Genomic DNA, 16771 nt, shown 5'->3' with positions numbered 1-16771 from the left:
CACAAGGAACGAGGCCCTAGTTATACCTGGATTTTTCCTCTTGGCTTGGGTGGCATCTGCTTGGTTGCGCATTTGAACAGCGCCAGCTCAGCACTAATCCAAGTTTTTGTCCTTTTGGTATGATCAGAGAAGAGAACGACAGACACCATGAGTACTTGTCCTTTCGTACGCGGTTGGATCGGCCTATCTGAATTGCTGAATATGTGGGCCTAGCGGCTAGGCCTGTCACGGTGGAGGAATAAGTTCATCTAGGGTCCCTTAACTTGTCAACGAATCCGATTTTCGTCCTTCAACCACAAGACCAAATATAATGGGTCCCTCAACTATCAAAACCGGTACAGATTAGATCCCTCAACGGTTTCGATGGCGGTTTTGGTTGACGCGGCGCTTACGTGGCTAATTTGACTCAGTCTCGATCTGACGTGGCTATTCGATCCTGATAAACCTCGTGGGACCCACATGTCAGTTTCACACAAATTTAAAAAAATGGTGGGGCCAATGTGGGCCCCACATGTCATTCTCACCCCTTTTCTTCCTCCTCCTCCTCTCCCCATCTCCCCTCTATTCATCTCTCTCTCCTCTCTCCAGGCACGACGGAGAGTCAGCGGCGCAGCGAGCTGTAGTGGTGGCTCGCGCTCTTCAGGTGCACCAGACGCGCGCCGGTGATCTCCTCCTCCAATGGCGTCCTGCGCCGGCGCCGCCTTCGACGGCTCGTTCCTCCCCGGCTTGACGGACATGGAGCCCTCACCTCCGATGGCTGTCGTGTTTTGCCTGATGGCCTCCTTGCCGCGGAGCTTGGCGTTGTACTCCTTGCTCGGCGGGAGCTTGGGCAAGCTCGTCGGGTCACACGCCAATGGCTTTGTCCTGAAGAATTGAGCAGCAGCAGAGGACGCAATGTGTCAGAGATCCATGCGAGCGAGAAGGATAGGAGAGGGAGGGGAGAAGAGCTGTCGAGCGTTGCGGCGGTGGCGGTGCCCTGGTCAGGCGGCTCGATGGCGAGCACTGCGAAGAGGTAGGCAGCGGCCTTGCGGGCGTGGCCATGCGCGAGGAGGAAGGCGACGAAGTGAAACCCGAAGCTCGCCAGGTCGGTCTGCGTGAGCAGCGCAGTGCCGGGTGCGACCAATCGAGGGGCGTGGTCTCGTCGGCCACGACGAGGAGTTGCCATCCGGGGACGGCATGAAGCGAGCGGCGGTGCCGGCCGGACAGGAGGGAGCGGCGTGCGGCGGCGTCGGCGGGAAAGGAGGGAGCGGCGTGCGACGAGGTGCTCTTGCTGCTCACGGAACTCGAGGCGGGCGGTGAGGAGGCGGTCGGAGAGCTCCCTGAGGTCGAAGAGGCCTGGGGACGAGGAGAGCGGGGCGAGCGCCAAAGCGAGAGAGGAGAGGGGAGAGAGATGAAGAAGAGGGGGATGGGGAGAGAGGAGGAAGAAGAGGGGGGACAATGATATGTGGGGCCCATGTGAGCCCCGCTATTTTTCTTTATTATTTTGTGTGTCAAATTGACATGTGGGTCCCACGGGGTTTATTATTTTTTCGGATCGAATTGCCACGTAAGCGCCACATCAGATCGAGACCGAGTCAAATTAGCCACGTAAGTGCCACGTCAGCCAAAACCGCCGAGGGACCTAATCTGCATCAGTTTTGATAGTTGAGGGACCCGTTGTATCTGGTTTTGCCGTTGAAGGATGAAAATCGGATTCGTTGACAAGTTAAGGGACCTTAGATGAACTTATTCCCACGGTGGATGGGAAACTTTTCGACCTACTTAGGCCCAGTTCCAGTTTTCGTGGGCCTAAAGTTTACTAGGTAGACAGACTACATAACGGTATTACCGTCGCAATGGAATAGCTGATGTCAGCATGACAACGGAATAACTGATACCAGCATGGTACCGTAGATACCCGATCTGATATCTTCAGTACCAAACATGATACCTAGATCCAATACTTAGATATCATGCTCATGTTAGTATGGTACCGAAAGTATCGAATTTAGTATGACATCAGACATGATACTCCGTAGGTATCAAATGTGATACTTAGGTATCTATCCTTTATATACTAAAAGTCCATGAAACTCCCTATAAACGCTCTCGAGCCGCCATGTGACACTCTTATAAATTAAAGAAAATCCTATAAACTATAATAAAAAAGCAAAACATATACCCTGTCAGGGTTATGGATACCACATACCTAATAGTAGTTGACTAAATCTCGGCAGGATCCACCACATACCATGTCTTATACGGAAACTGACCTCGAGGGAGTTACGGATAAGGAAAGACAACCAGAGTTCTACATGGAAACGACAATGACTACTCGGATTGTATCCATATTGGTTTCCCTAGTTCTACTTGGACAAGGGGATACCTATGGGTATAAATACAAGGCCCCTTAGGAGGAGAGGGGACGGACAATCAACACCCAACACAATCGACATAGAAGCCACAACATAGAAGCCTACATAAGCCAAGACACGCCACCGGATATCGACTTCAGGGATAAGCACGGCTAGTACCCTACGGTGTCTCCGGATACTGTCAGGAGAGACGAAAGCGCTACCTCTGATCTCGCCGGGCACGGATTCGAGGAGAAAGGCTACCCTGTCGTCGACTACGAGTCAGATCTTTAGACTGCCATGTCGACAACAGTTAGATAGGCTACCCCAAATATTGTACTGGTGTGATTATCATGAATAAGAGCAATACCGGCTTCGGCCAACAGGATGTAGGGTTATTACCTAACAATTCAGGGGCCCGAACCTGTATAAAAATCCTCATCTCCATCTCTTTTACCTCAGTCTCGCGTATACCCTAGTACCAACGATCCCCATGCCATGCAAATACCGTAGTCGAGACATCAAACGTCGACAGTGGCGCTCCAGGTAGGGGGATTTGGTGCTTCAAGGTTTCGACGAGATGGGTTTGAGAGATGGATTCTCCGACAACAAGCTACTCGACGACTTCGGCTGTGGGGAGATCCAACCTATCCAAGTACATCTTCCGACTAGATCGGAACGCTCATCATCATCGACAACTTGGTCTATCGAGATCATCCAAGCCTTAAGCTTCGCGGCATACCAGAAGATGTCAGATCGTATGATGTCGAACGAGTATGCAACAAGGTAATTGGTAGATTGGTTTTTTAAATTAATCTACTAATTTCGTAGATACATCCGGCATGTATCTACAAAGGTATGCAATATTTTATATGCAATTTATTGTACCTATTCAGATCATACAATATTGTCAGATCTATAATTTATTATGTTTACCTAGAGCATGTTTTCTATACAATATCTATTGTGCGAGTGTCCCCGATGTTAAATCGACTACGGTCTAACGCTGGGGGCTCGCTCTGTTTTCTTCCGTATAAATCATACTTGTTTACGGTTTACATAATGCCTGATATTTATTATGCTCGCTATATCCTGATAATACTAGAAGATCCATGCAGTTTTTCGAATACATACTCGATATTCTCTGCTGTATGTCTTGCCTTCTAGAAAATATTTTTCAGGAACAATTGAGCACTCGAGTAGGTTGTGGTCGAGTACACCGCATTATCGAGAACGACCTCGACAAATGCAGAGTCGTCGCGTCCAACCTGCCAACGAAGACCGACGACCTATCTCATAGCACCGGCCATGGCTGGACTACTCGAGAAAAGGTTGTTAATGGATAATTGTCGCGAACATCGTCGGCTTGATCACCCGACATGATTGCGAACGGACATTCGGATATGCTACGAGTTGGGTGTGTGAGTCATGCTGGCCACATGAGACGCACATGTAATAAACCAACTCTAGCACCTCTACTGGTGTTCGAGAGATAATTCTACACATTTGCTGGTTCTCAAACCAGTACGTAGCAATCTCTCGCACCGCAAGCTTCCATTGGTGTTCGAGAGATAACTCTACACGCTCGCTGGTCCTCGAACCAGTACGTAGCAATCTCTCGCACCGCAAGCTTCCATTGGTGTTCGAGAGATAATTCTACACGCTCGCTAGTTCTCGAACCAGTACGTAGCAATCTTTCACACTGCAACTTCCATTGGTGTTCGAAAGATGATTCTACACGTTTGCTGGTCCTCGAACCAGTACGTAGCAATCTCTCGCACCACAACCTCAGATGGTCGAGGTACGACTACAACAATAACGCAGCGGTCCTCGCACCACGACTTCAAATGATCGAGAGACACCTACTCACTGGTTCTCAACCAGTCAATTGTAGCGATCTCTCGTACATTTACTTCTAGTGGTTGAGTTACGACTACTAGCTGTTTCTCGACCAGCGGTGTAGCGATTCTCCCACTATTTCCACTTCAAGTGGTCGGGTTACGACTACTACCTGGTCCTCGACTAGAGGTGTAGCGATTCTCCCATTACCTCTACGTCAACAAAGTTGATATCAGGTACACAATATCGCCAGGTGTTTTACCCAGAGATCCCTTACCACGATGACACCTAGAGTTGAAACCTATCCTAATGTCCCTTTACGCTGTCTTGACAAGGCCTCCGAGGAACCTAAGGGAACTTCGGCTGGGGACGCCCAGAGCCGATAAGGCCTTGTCGGATCCTTCAGAGATGAAAGACCATGTAAGATCTAGTTGTGTAAGAGTTCTCGCCATGCGTATTAACCAAGCCGTGTAATTGGAAATTGGATTTTCCAACTTCACGGCTGGGGGCTAGGATCAGTGCTTGTTCAACCGAGGCAGGTCAAAGGTCCAGGAGCCATATCTTCCGAAAACGATTCTCCGATGACAAGGCTGGGGGCTAGGGAGAGTGTATAACTCAACAAACTGACTGATCGAAGTCGGTAAAAGAGTAGACGCTCATATACAAAACATTGGTCTGTAAGTTTAATTCATTTTCGGTTTTCCATACATATTATAACATGTTACCCTTTGAGCGTTCGCTCGGGGGCTATTTCTATCTAATATTCTTTTCTGAGTATTGATTTCAGGAAAATTCTATTCGACATTATCGAAGACTCCATGTCTCTATGGTTCTACACCAAGATCGACTAAGGCGAGTACGACAAATGTTGACAAGGCTTCGTCGTAGATTCTACGCCTTCTCGATCGCTCGAGAAACCAGCCAAGGAAGCACCTGAGTCAAGCAAGAAGAAAAATCGCAACAGTGGGAAAAGGAAAGCTCAAGCGGAGGTTCTCGCAACGGAATACGCGGACCCTCCCAAGCGCCCAGACCCACAAGGCAGCGACACGAAGAAAACATGGTACCCTATACACAAGTCGGACAGACACTCCATCTAGAGTGGCTAGCCAACCCAGTCATGGTGCAGAAGGCCAATGGGAAATGGAAAATGTGTGTCGATTTCACTGACCTCAACAAGGCGTGTCCCAAGGATTACTTCCCTCTTCCTCGAATAGACCAACTGGTGGACTCAACAGCCGGTTGTGAGTTGTTGAGCTTTCTCGACGCTTACTCCGGCTACCACCAAATCAGCATGGCGAAAGAGGACGAGGAGAAGACATCATTCATCACGCCGTTCGGGGTATTCTGCTACGTTAAGATGCCGTTCGGACTAATAACCGCAGGAAACACTTTCCAGCGCACGGTCCAGGGCGCACTTAGCGACCAAATCAGAAACAATGTCGAGGCCTACGTTGATGACATTGTTGTCAAGACCAAGACAAGCGACTCATTGATTGACGATCTGCGGGAAACGTTCGACAACCTCCGACGATATCGCCTCATGCTCAATCCAGAGAAGTGCACGTTCGGAGTACCATCGGACAAGCTGCTCGGTTTCCTCGTCTCTGGCAGAGGAATGGAAGCAAATCCTGAGAAGATCAAGGCAATCGAGAACATGAAGTCGCCTACAAGACTTAAGGAAGTACAGAAGCTAACCGGATGCATGGCGGCACTAAGTAGGTTCGTCGCTAGGATGGGAGAGCGAGGACAACCTTTCTTCGATCTGCTGAAGAAGCAAGACAAATTTGTATGGACACAGGAAGCCGAAGAGACATTCATTGCACTCAAGCGCTACCTATCAAATCCCCATGTACTTGTTGCCCCCCAACCTAATGAAGAATTATTTCTCTATATTGCCGCCACGCCATATTCCGTTAGCACTGTCATTGTTGTCGAGAGAGAAGGTGCAATGACCAGTCTACTACGTCAGCGAAGCTCTCCACGACGCAAAGACAAGATATCCACAGATCCAAAAACTGCTCTACGCGGTAATCATGACATCAAGAAAGCTATGCCACTACTTCCAAGCCCACAGGGTCACAGTTGTATCCTCCTTCTCTCTCGGTGAAGTCGTGAGAAACAAAGACGTTGTCAGCCGCAATGCAAAATGGGTAGTCGAGCTAAGCCAATTTGATGTCCACTTTGTGCCACGAAAAGCCATCAAGTCCTAGGTACTCGCCGACTTTATAGCCGATTGGACTATGCCTGATAACAGGTCAGACAATCAAATCGACAACGAAACATGGATAATGGCGTTCGACAGCGCGCTCAACAGCCAAGGAGCAGGGGCAGGATTCATCTTGACATCACCTTCGAGAAATCAATTCAAGCATGCAATTCACCTCAACTTCAGGGCGACCAATAACACAGCCGAGTACGAAGGACTACTCGCCGGGATGAGAGCTGCAGCTGCACTCGGAGTCAAGCGACTGGTCGTGAAAGGGCATTCCGAACTAGTCGTGAACCAGGTGCATAAAGATTACAAGTGCTCTAGCCCCGAGTTATCCAAGTATCTCGTAGAAGTCAGGAAGCTGGAAAAAAGGTTCGATGGGATCGAGATCCGACATGTATACCGCAAGGACAACATCGAGCCGGATGATCTAGCACGGCGTGCGTCCAGACGAGAGCCACTCGAACCTGGCACCTTTCTAGACGTCCTGACAAGGTCATCAGTGAAAGAGGCAAGCGGCAAAGATAGCCCAGTCGCCCTCAACATCAGCTCGAGGGCTATAGAGGCAGAGCGCGCCGTTGCCGATATCGAGACCACAGACGACTGGCACACCCCACTCCTTAAATTCATAGGCAGCGAAGAGTTGCCCGAGGACGACGCAGAAGCCAAGAAAATAACCCGTAAAGCAAAAATCTATTGTATGATCGGCAACGATCTATACAAGAAGGCGCCTAACGGGATACTCCTAAAATGCGTCTCGTCCGACGACGGCAGACATCTCCTCCTCGACATACATGAAGGGATCTGTGGGTCACACGCCGCCGGTCGGACATTAGTCGGAAAAGCTTTTCGACAAGGGTTTTTCTGGCCAACCGCCCTCAAAGACGCCTGAGACATGGTTCAGCGGTGTGAAGCCTGTCAATTCCATAGTAAACACACAAAGCTACCAGCGCAAGCACTCTAGACTATCCCTTTTACTTGGCCGTTCTCGTGCTGGGGGCTGGACATACTCGGGCCATTCCCACGAGGGCAGGGCGGCTACAGGTTCCTATTCGTGGCGATCGACAAATTCACTAAGTGGATCGAAGCAACACCCACGGGGGAAATCAAGGCCGACAACACCATCAAATTCATCAAAGGGATATTTTGCAGATTCGGATTGCCTCACCGTATCATAACAGACAACGGCTCCCAGTTCATCAGTGCCGATTTCCAGGATTACTACATCAGGCTGAGAGTCAAGATCTGCTTCACCTCGGTTTCTCACCCTCAGAGCAATGGACAGGTCAAGAGGGGAAACGGCATAGTACTACAAGGAATCAAGACCCGCGTCTACGACAGGCTCATGTCACATGACAAGAAGTGTGTCGAAGAACTCCCATCAGTACTATGGGCCGTGCGTACCACACCGACAACGTCTAACAAGGAGACACCCTTCTTCCTTGTGTACGGCTCAGAGGACATGCTCCCCACCGAGCTACGACATCAAAGTACACGAGTACAGAAGTATTCCGATGAGGATCAGGAGGAGCAGGGAAATGACGATGTGAATCTACTCGAGGAACATCGCGAACGAGTTGCCGTTCGAGCAGCCAGCTACCAACAGGCCATTCGCCGTTACCACGAGAAGCGCATCCGAGCACGCACACTTTCGATCGGCGACTACGTCCTCCGACGGGTTCAAAGCCAAGCAGGGCGAAACAAGCTCTCACCCAAATGGGAAGGACCGTACACGATCACACAAGTCTTGCGGCCAGGCGCATTCAATATTGCAGACAGCGATGGTCGCGAGTTGGCAAATTCCTGGAACATTGATCAATTACGTAAATTCTATGTATAAGTCAATAGTATCCATACTTGTAAGACATCTTACAGCTTCAATAAAGCCTATTTTCAGGTACATATTACAATCAAAGTGTTCCTTCCTGATGATCCCTTACCCAGATGACACCTAGCGTTGAAACCTATCCTCATGTCCCTTTACGCCGTCTTGACAAGGCCTCCGAGGAACCTAAGGGAACTTCGGCTGGGGACGCCCAGAGCCGATAAGGCCTTGTCGGATCCTATAGAGACGAAAGACCATGTAAGATCTGGTCGTGTAAAAGTTCTCGCTGTGCGTATTAACCAAGCCGTGTAATCGGAAACTAATTTTCCAACTTCACGGCTGGGGGCCAGGATCAGTGCTTGTTCAACCGAGGCAGGTCAAAGGTCCAAGAGCCTTATCTTCCGAGAAGAATTCTCCGATGACAAGGCTGGGGGCTAGAGAGAGTGTATAACTCAAACGGCTGATCGAAGTCGCGAAGTGAGAAGACACTCTTACACACTACGTCCAGAGTAAGAAAGCTTAGTTAGATAGATTTCTTTTCTATTTCACAAATACTTCTTACAATTACGTAAAAATCCAAAATTATATTACACTTTTCCCTAAGACATTTGTCACAGGATATGGAGACTACCAGGAAGGCCAACGCCAGTCCATGGACTGGAAGACCTTCTCCGCCAGCGGCGCCATCGACTTCGCCAAGTGATCTATCTCCGTAGGATTTCTTCGACAACGAGAAAACCCTTCGTGGAGGAACTCGAGGTGCAGCTGCGGGCGATGATCTCGTATGCAAGCCAATACATGCCCCCCGGCATATCGGCTCGATCGACGGCACTCCTGCTTCAGGGCATCGTCAATACGCTTGCCGATGCCGTCGAGCTGGGCGCAGGCCCTATTCAGCCACGAGATGTATCCGGCCGCCGATTCCTCGGGATCCCCACGGGGTACTCGGAGCTCTCTACAGACTCTTGTCATGGACGTGCAGCAACTCTTCAGGTACGAGCTGAACCACACCTCACGACCTCGGAGTGTTTCCACGGCCTGGTCCTTCTTCACTTCCAGCACAGTCCTCTCGAGTTCCGCTACCTCAAATTTTGTCCTCCAATATTGGATACGACGATCTTGGTCAGCAAGCGCACTCTCGAGGTCTGCTCAGCATGGAAACGACTAAGTCAAACTGCTCTTCTCTCCCGAGAAAATAGCAAAGCAAGTCGGTCCAGACAGAGGAGTAAAGGAGATGAAAACAAAAATAGCCAACCTAAGGAAGTCGTCGCCATGACCGTTTCCATAGGCGAATTTTGATCTACATCGCCCTGCGGCACATATGGCTCGAACGCAAGTGCCGAAACGATCACTGGCAACTTAGGCTGCCCGCGCTGCTGGACATCCTCGACATCAACATCTCTACAAACGACAACAAAATACTCGAGATCAAAATGCTAAAGAAAACTAAGGTGATGACTGCACACACAAAGGCGGTTGGAACCAATGAGAGTCTTACAAAGCATGCTAAAGAGTACAAAGGAGCCAAAATCCTACTCTTCAAAAAGCGGGAGGACGGACTCCCCCAGATCACCGACTTCTTCCATCACATCCTTGCATGCGTCGCTAGCCGCCCCCTGATCCAAGATCTTCTAGAGATCGAGTTCAGGATGCGCCAGCCTCACACACGCAAGGACATGGCACGCCCCGGTATAGATCCCATTTGACGTCTCCTCTCCGATCCTGGCCGCGTGTTTGGAGGGGATCGCCTCCATCGCCGTCGCCAGTTTTGCAAGCGAAGACGTCAGCGAGAACTCGTTAGGATTCGCCAGGATGGTGGTCCTGATGCCACACTCCCCGGCGAGCTGGTGCAGACCAGTGTAGGTGACCCGCAGCGAGCCACGGATTTCCGACAAGTTCTCAAGCTCCGACATACGATGCTCGAGCCCTTGCTGTTGTCGCTCATTGCCGGCCACCAGCTCCCTCATCTTCTGGAGGTCCTCACGAACCTCTGCCAAATCGCGCGTCAGCCGGTTGGCGCGCTCATTCGCTGTCGACGACGCCGCTGCCGCCCTCACCAACGTGATCTCGCAGCATTAGCCACGAGCACCAGCCTCAAGGAGGCGCCCCATCTCGACCTGGAGCTCCTTCCAGGTGAGGACGGCAGCCAGCGGACCCCGACCAGCCTCGAGATCGCTGGCTGGGCCACTAGGCGTCGCCTCGCGGCTCCTGGGCACGACCACGACATCTGTCGAGGCCACAGCAGGAGACGCGCTGGAGGTCCCTCCAGATCCGTCTTGCGCCGCCTTCGCCCGCGCCGCCCTGTGAAAGGCCGCAATTGAGACATGCTGCAAGAGTTTGACGAAGTGAGAAAACCTCAAATTCATCCACTTACTTCTCGCCAAGCGTCACAAGCTGCTGCCGTCGCGGAGGCGGGGGAGACGCATCCGAGGCCTGGAGTATAACGGGCATGATGTGAGGTGGAAGTTTTCCGACTACGCGATGAAGGACCAGGAGAGCTTACCGAGGGGGTGGGTGTCTTCCGACGATTTCCGATCACGGAGGAGAATTTCCTCCCCCTTTTCAGAACATTGCCGCCACTCGTTGTGGCTGCAGCGGCAGCAACATCGGACGCCTCCTTGGCGACGTCCTCCTTCAGCGACGCCGCCGCCTGATGATCCACGAGCGGCCCGATGATATCAGTCAGAGGGAGAGCCTACACTTCATGAAGTCACAATGCGATCCCGGAAGAAAAATGCAGAAGGGCCGCCGAGTACACTTACATTGATGGTAGCCTCGCGTTAGGCTGCCTCCTTCTCGCAAAGGGGGACGGGGACGTTGCTTGCCGTTGTCGGGCCGCTGATCATCAATTGACCGACGCGGCGCTCCACGGTTTCGCTTTTCAAACCTGTAGATCGAGAACCGGAATTCGATAAGTCAGGAGGAACACACACATAAGGAAGTCAGTTTAAATACAAGAAAAATACCCCGAGGAGAAACCCGGGTCGCATCCTCTGGCCCAGAATAGTCAAAAGCTGGGTGGGCTCGAGCCTAGAGCGGCTGGATCCGCCTACCAATGAAGTCGGCAGTGATTTCATACCCCAACAAACCTCGTACTCGGAGGTCATCGATGGCATCGATGAAGGATTGAAGAGAAGGGGTCAAGGCGGGTTTTGCGGTCCAAGACGAAATCTTGTCTGGTTGTTCCTCAGGAACAACGAAGACTGGATCCGAATTTTCTATCTGAAGATAGAACCACCTCGCCCGCCATTTGCTACGAGAAGAAGGGCACTGGAAGGGGATATAGCGCGACTTCAGGCCATCCCAGAGTCGGAAACCGACGCATCCGGATACCCTGTTGGATTCCATCAAACGCAACTCGTAGTAGAAACGAAAGAGGTTAAGGAACCGCTCAACCCCAATGTAGGCCTCACAAAGATGTGAAAAAATACTGAGGAAGGCGATGGAATTAGGGTTCAAATGGAGCAAAGAAAGGCCGTAGAAATTCAAGACCAAGAGAAGAAATTCAGAAGGCGGAGGAAGAAAACCACAGAGAATATAGTCCTCGATCGCAACCATGCGACCTAGGACAGGCTGGGGTTCAATACCTCCTGCTTCTCTCTCCATGGTCCCGCGACCGGGAAGGGCGCCATCCTCCTGTAGTTTCTTCAGCGACGCGCTGGTGGAGGTATACTTGTCGAGGTCCATTGCCGCCAGAGATCGCCGGAGAAAGGACCGAGATAAGCTAGCTAGGGTTTTTGCGGGAGCGGAGAAGACGAGTAACGCTTGGGGGCTGGAGAGTTTTTTCACAACAGGCGGACTTCAAAATGGATCCCCGAAACTCCCTTAAATAGTCGCACTTCCGACGGTGCGAATTCCAAGGAAAGGAGAGAGATAACCGCCGGGAATTTCTAGGTCCGTTACGCGCGGCAGTTTTTCGGACTTCAATTTAAATTCACTCATGACCGTTGAGCTTCACTTGGTGTTGTCGATTACTCCTTGTCTCTTGGTCCTCTGTCACACCCTAAAAATCCCAAATATATAAATTGTTGTCTAAATTGGAGTTATTAGAATTTATTTTAAAAGCCTAGAAGAAAAGATCTAATTTTAAATAATAAATTCCAATATAAAATGGGGCCAGATAAAATTTCATGAAATACTTTGCTTAATTCTATAATTCCTAGATTTTTCTGGGATTTATTTGAGCTAAGGAAGTATTTTTAATAAATGGAATTGCATTTCATGAATAATTTAAATTGAAAAAGGTTTTTAAAAGTCTCTTTTGGCTTTGGGCCGACTTTCGGCCCAAAACTCTCTCTCTCTCTCTCCCTCGGCCCAAGCCGGCCCGCAGCCGCCCGCTCGCGCGCGCGCGTCCGCTCGCTGACAGGTGGGGCCCACCTGTCGGACTCGTCGTCCTCCTCGCGCCGCCGCCGCGCCCGAACCCTAGCGCCACGCCGCCGCCGTCTCCTTCCAAATCCAGCCGCGCCTTTCCTTCTCCGGTGAAATCAATAGAGGGGAAATGATCTTCGGGACCTCCTCTACCTTTTCCCTTTTGGAAACTTCATCTAAATCGCTTTGGAAATTCGTGGATTCGATCTCGAATCGGATTCATCTCTTTTCCCGAACCCTAGACCTTTCCTTCGCGTCGCCGGTCGCCGTGGGCCTTCGCCGCCGCCTCCTTGCCCCTATAAAAGGATCCGCAGGTCCTCCGCTACCCGTCGCCACCCTCGCCTTCGTCCGCCGCCGCCCGTAGCGTCCTAGCCCCGTGAAGCTTCGCGCCGCCGTCGTCGCCGCCGCTCCAGCCGTGCATCACCGTCGCTCCAGTCGTCGCCGTCGCTCGGGGAGGCCGCCGTCGTGTTCACCGTCTCGTTGCCGTCCTCGTCCGTCCCTCCGTCGTCGCCGTAGACCGCCGGAGCACCGCCGTCGTCATCAAGCTGAAGGTCGCCGCCGCTTCTTCCTCGTCGCCGTCGCCGTCCGTTGATCTTCCGCCGCCGTTTTGGTCACCGGTGAGTTCGCCGTGCTGTCCGCTACCCGTAGGTGCTCTCCGTTCGCGCCGCCGTGCCGTCGTTCGCCGGCGAGCATGCGCGCCCGAGCCGCCGCCGGTGGAGACGTCACCGCTAACGTCATCGGTGCCGTCAGCCGTGGTCTGGCTGTGGACCGATCGATCTCGGCCGTTCGTTTTGGTTGGATCAATCTCGGCCGTCCGTTCCCGTGAACCGTCGCCGTGCACCCGGTCCACCGCGAACCCTAGCCGCTGACGCAATAATTCCCTTTTCCTTTTCAAAAATAATTCATTATTGCGTCATAATTCAATTAAAATCTAAATAAATGATTTAATCCGATTTAATCTTTGAAAATTCATAACTAATTCATCTTAGCTCGGATTTAGTTGGTTCAAGTCTCTAAATTTTTCTAAAATTGAGATCTACATGTTAAAAATATCCACATGTACTGTTCATGCTTGTTTATGTGCTGTTTTGGTGTTTTTGCTATTTTCTGTTTAGATTCCGACGTTCCCGGAGAGTCTGAGTTTGCGGGAGAAGATTTTGAAGAGTTCCAAGGCCAGCAAGGCAAGTCACACAGATCCCAAACAACCCTTTGAGCATGTTGATCCCGTTTAAAGCTATTGTTTCTATTCAACTACTGCATTTATTTTCGAATGTCATTGGGTGGAATTAACCTATTGTTTGTTATAGCCCTTTTGTTCTTGATTAATTTCTTCCTTGATACCTTGGGTTATTATAAATTGACTAGTTGAGCTTTATATATTGGTTCAGCTAGATATTAGATGTGATTGCTTAGCCATGCTTAGAAACTTTAGCACACTTTTGGGATAACTTATGATTCACTATTATTTAATGATGGCTTAATGATAGCTCGTGATGGTTAATCATGATTGGTTAATTAATTGATTTGCCAACTAAAACCTGATAATGGTGGGTTGTGAGCACATGGTTTTGATGGTCGTGCTCATGACAATTAAGGACCGGTTCACGAGTTTCGGTTGTGAAACATTAACCGTGCCAACCACAAGCCAGTGTGGGCAACGGCTTTACCTTTTGTATAGCATGGTTCATTGCGGGGCACCAGACTGAGAAGTGGCGGAGATAAGCCCACGGGGGTCGCTGGGAGTCCATGCCTTGTTTATAAGGGGGTGATTATGATCCAGGAACGATGCGCTGTGGTGGATTGTGTTGTGCGAGGGGTACTGTCACAGCTCCTTTCCGAGGTACCGTGGTGGTATCGAGGCGCATGGTGACATGTCGTGGGGCTGTGTCTTGTGGGTACAGTGGTACACCTCTGGCCAGAGTAAAACTATTCGAATAGCCGTGCCCGCGGTTATGGGCAGGTCTAACAATGTCTTTCGTGATTAGTCTCACACTTCTCACCCTAATAAAAGATGCTATAACTGGCAATAATTTGATTAGCTCCTGGTTTGGAATGGTATATTCCTGGTTTGGAGATAGAACTGTGCAGCCGGGATGGTTGTTCAGAATGGTTGGGCCTATGCAACAGGGTATGTTGTATAACGTTGGATTAATATTGTTTAATTATTACTTAACTGTTTTATTAAATTCTGAAATGTTTATTAAATGCTGTTTATGCAAATGAAACCATACTATGCCATCCTTTGTTATCCTGTGCATTTGCATAATTGCTGCGTGGCTTGCTGAGTATGTCATATACTCACCTTGCAATCATTCATCAGAGGAGGAGTTCTACAGTGATGCTGATGGTGTGGAGGATTAGGTGTAGCCCTGGTCAAGCTGCCTGTGGAGTGGAGTCGTCTGCGCCGTTTATCTTATTTTTCCGCTGCTTAGATCTTTATTGATTGAGAGGAACTATCTACCTCTGTAATGACATTTTATTCGCTTATTAATTAAGAGTAATAATTGTACTCTATTATCAATTTGTTATTGTGTGCCTCGGCTGATTCCTGGACGAGGGTTCACACACATGTAAGCGTTTGGAATTTTGGATAGAAATTCCGGGCATGACATCCTCACACCGAGAACGACAACAACCTCGACATCAAAAGTCACGATCGGTTACACGAGTTCATTTAAACAGAAGTCGGGGGCTACTGTCAGGGTTACGGGTAAGGTATACCCTCTACCCTTCGATATACGTCACATATCGATATGGTATACTTGCGTGCATACGGACGTTTTCGGCATACATTAAGGAAATTCATCACGGAGTTTACAGATGGAAGGAGTCCTACTCGGACAGAACTGGGTCGTCATTGTATCGTGCCGGGTCCGATGTCTCCGAGTCCTACTTGGAGACCAGTTGACCTGCGATATAAAAGGGACCCTCCGGGAGGACCTAAGGCATCGAATCTCATAGCCAACACATCCACCACAACCTACGAAGTTGAAGCCTACAGGAGGGAGATCTAAGCGAACCTGTTCGATTACGATCTCGTTGGTATCATCGAGTTCCGCTATTCCCTTTGTAATATGTGGTTTCCATCATATAATCCCATATCAACTAGATTAGGGCTATTACCTATCAAGGGGCCTGAACCAGTATAATCTTTGTCTTCTGTCTGCTTGATGTCGTATTACGTAGATCCTCGTACCAGCGTACCCAGTACCCTCTATATCCGGTCTACGGGTATCCCCCGTCGACATATATTAACTAATTTACACTTACATTAGAACCCCGTGTACCGATTATTTAAATCTTCGGATCTATTGTTTGCTAATAATTAAAGTGTCTGAAGTTTTCTTTTTGGCCCTTTGCACAATGCACGTATACACCTTTACCTTTCGCACGTGTGACAAAGCGTCATGTCTGAGGCATCTAAGGTGATCACGACCGCTACAGCGCTACCGTTTTGCCACATATAAATTATATATGGAGATGATTAATTTTGTTAATAACATGAAAAGAAAAATTAAAGGTGTGATGCAGTGAGAGAAGAATTAAGCACCATGGGTTGTGTTGTTTCCAACACATAGCTCTGTTTAAGCTGAAACCGAGAGTTGATTCCATAATAATTATAATGTATTGTGTTATGTTGTATTTGGATTCTGTATTATTTGTTCATACAGGTGAATGAAATCATTATGTTATAAATATGAGCATAGTATTAACGAATATAAATAGAACTCTTACTAAGACAAGGGTGCTAAAATGAAGTTTAAGGCTCTTTTTTTTTTTCTGATTCCATGTTTTGAAATTTCTAAATGGTGTTTTTTAAACAACTTTTTAACTTTTTAGAAGTCAATTTATTCGTTTATATCCTCAAATAGATATCACATAAATCAGATAATTCATCAATTTCAGCTATCCTAAACCCCTAAGTAGTACATTCTTTTTTCGTGCGAGTCATGGTGATCAATGGATAATCAAAGTCATAGGATAAATATGTAAGAGCTACTATGAACAATTGTAAATAGTTGTCACAATTAATTGCTATTAATTAGACATCTAATGGCTTGCTAGGAACATAATTAATTTCTCTCTACATATATATAAACAAACATGTACAAAGCTAAAACGAATATTACCGTATGTCCCATACATATATATTACACGGTTAATTTATGAATTACATGTGTTAAGTCCATTAAAATT

The sequence above is a fragment of the Oryza glaberrima genome, chromosome 1, assembly GCF_000147395.1.
Source record: "Oryza glaberrima chromosome 1, OglaRS2, whole genome shotgun sequence".
In the NCBI taxonomy this organism is placed as follows: Eukaryota; Viridiplantae; Streptophyta; class Magnoliopsida; order Poales; family Poaceae; genus Oryza; species Oryza glaberrima.
This window is presented reverse-complemented; position numbering follows the sequence as displayed.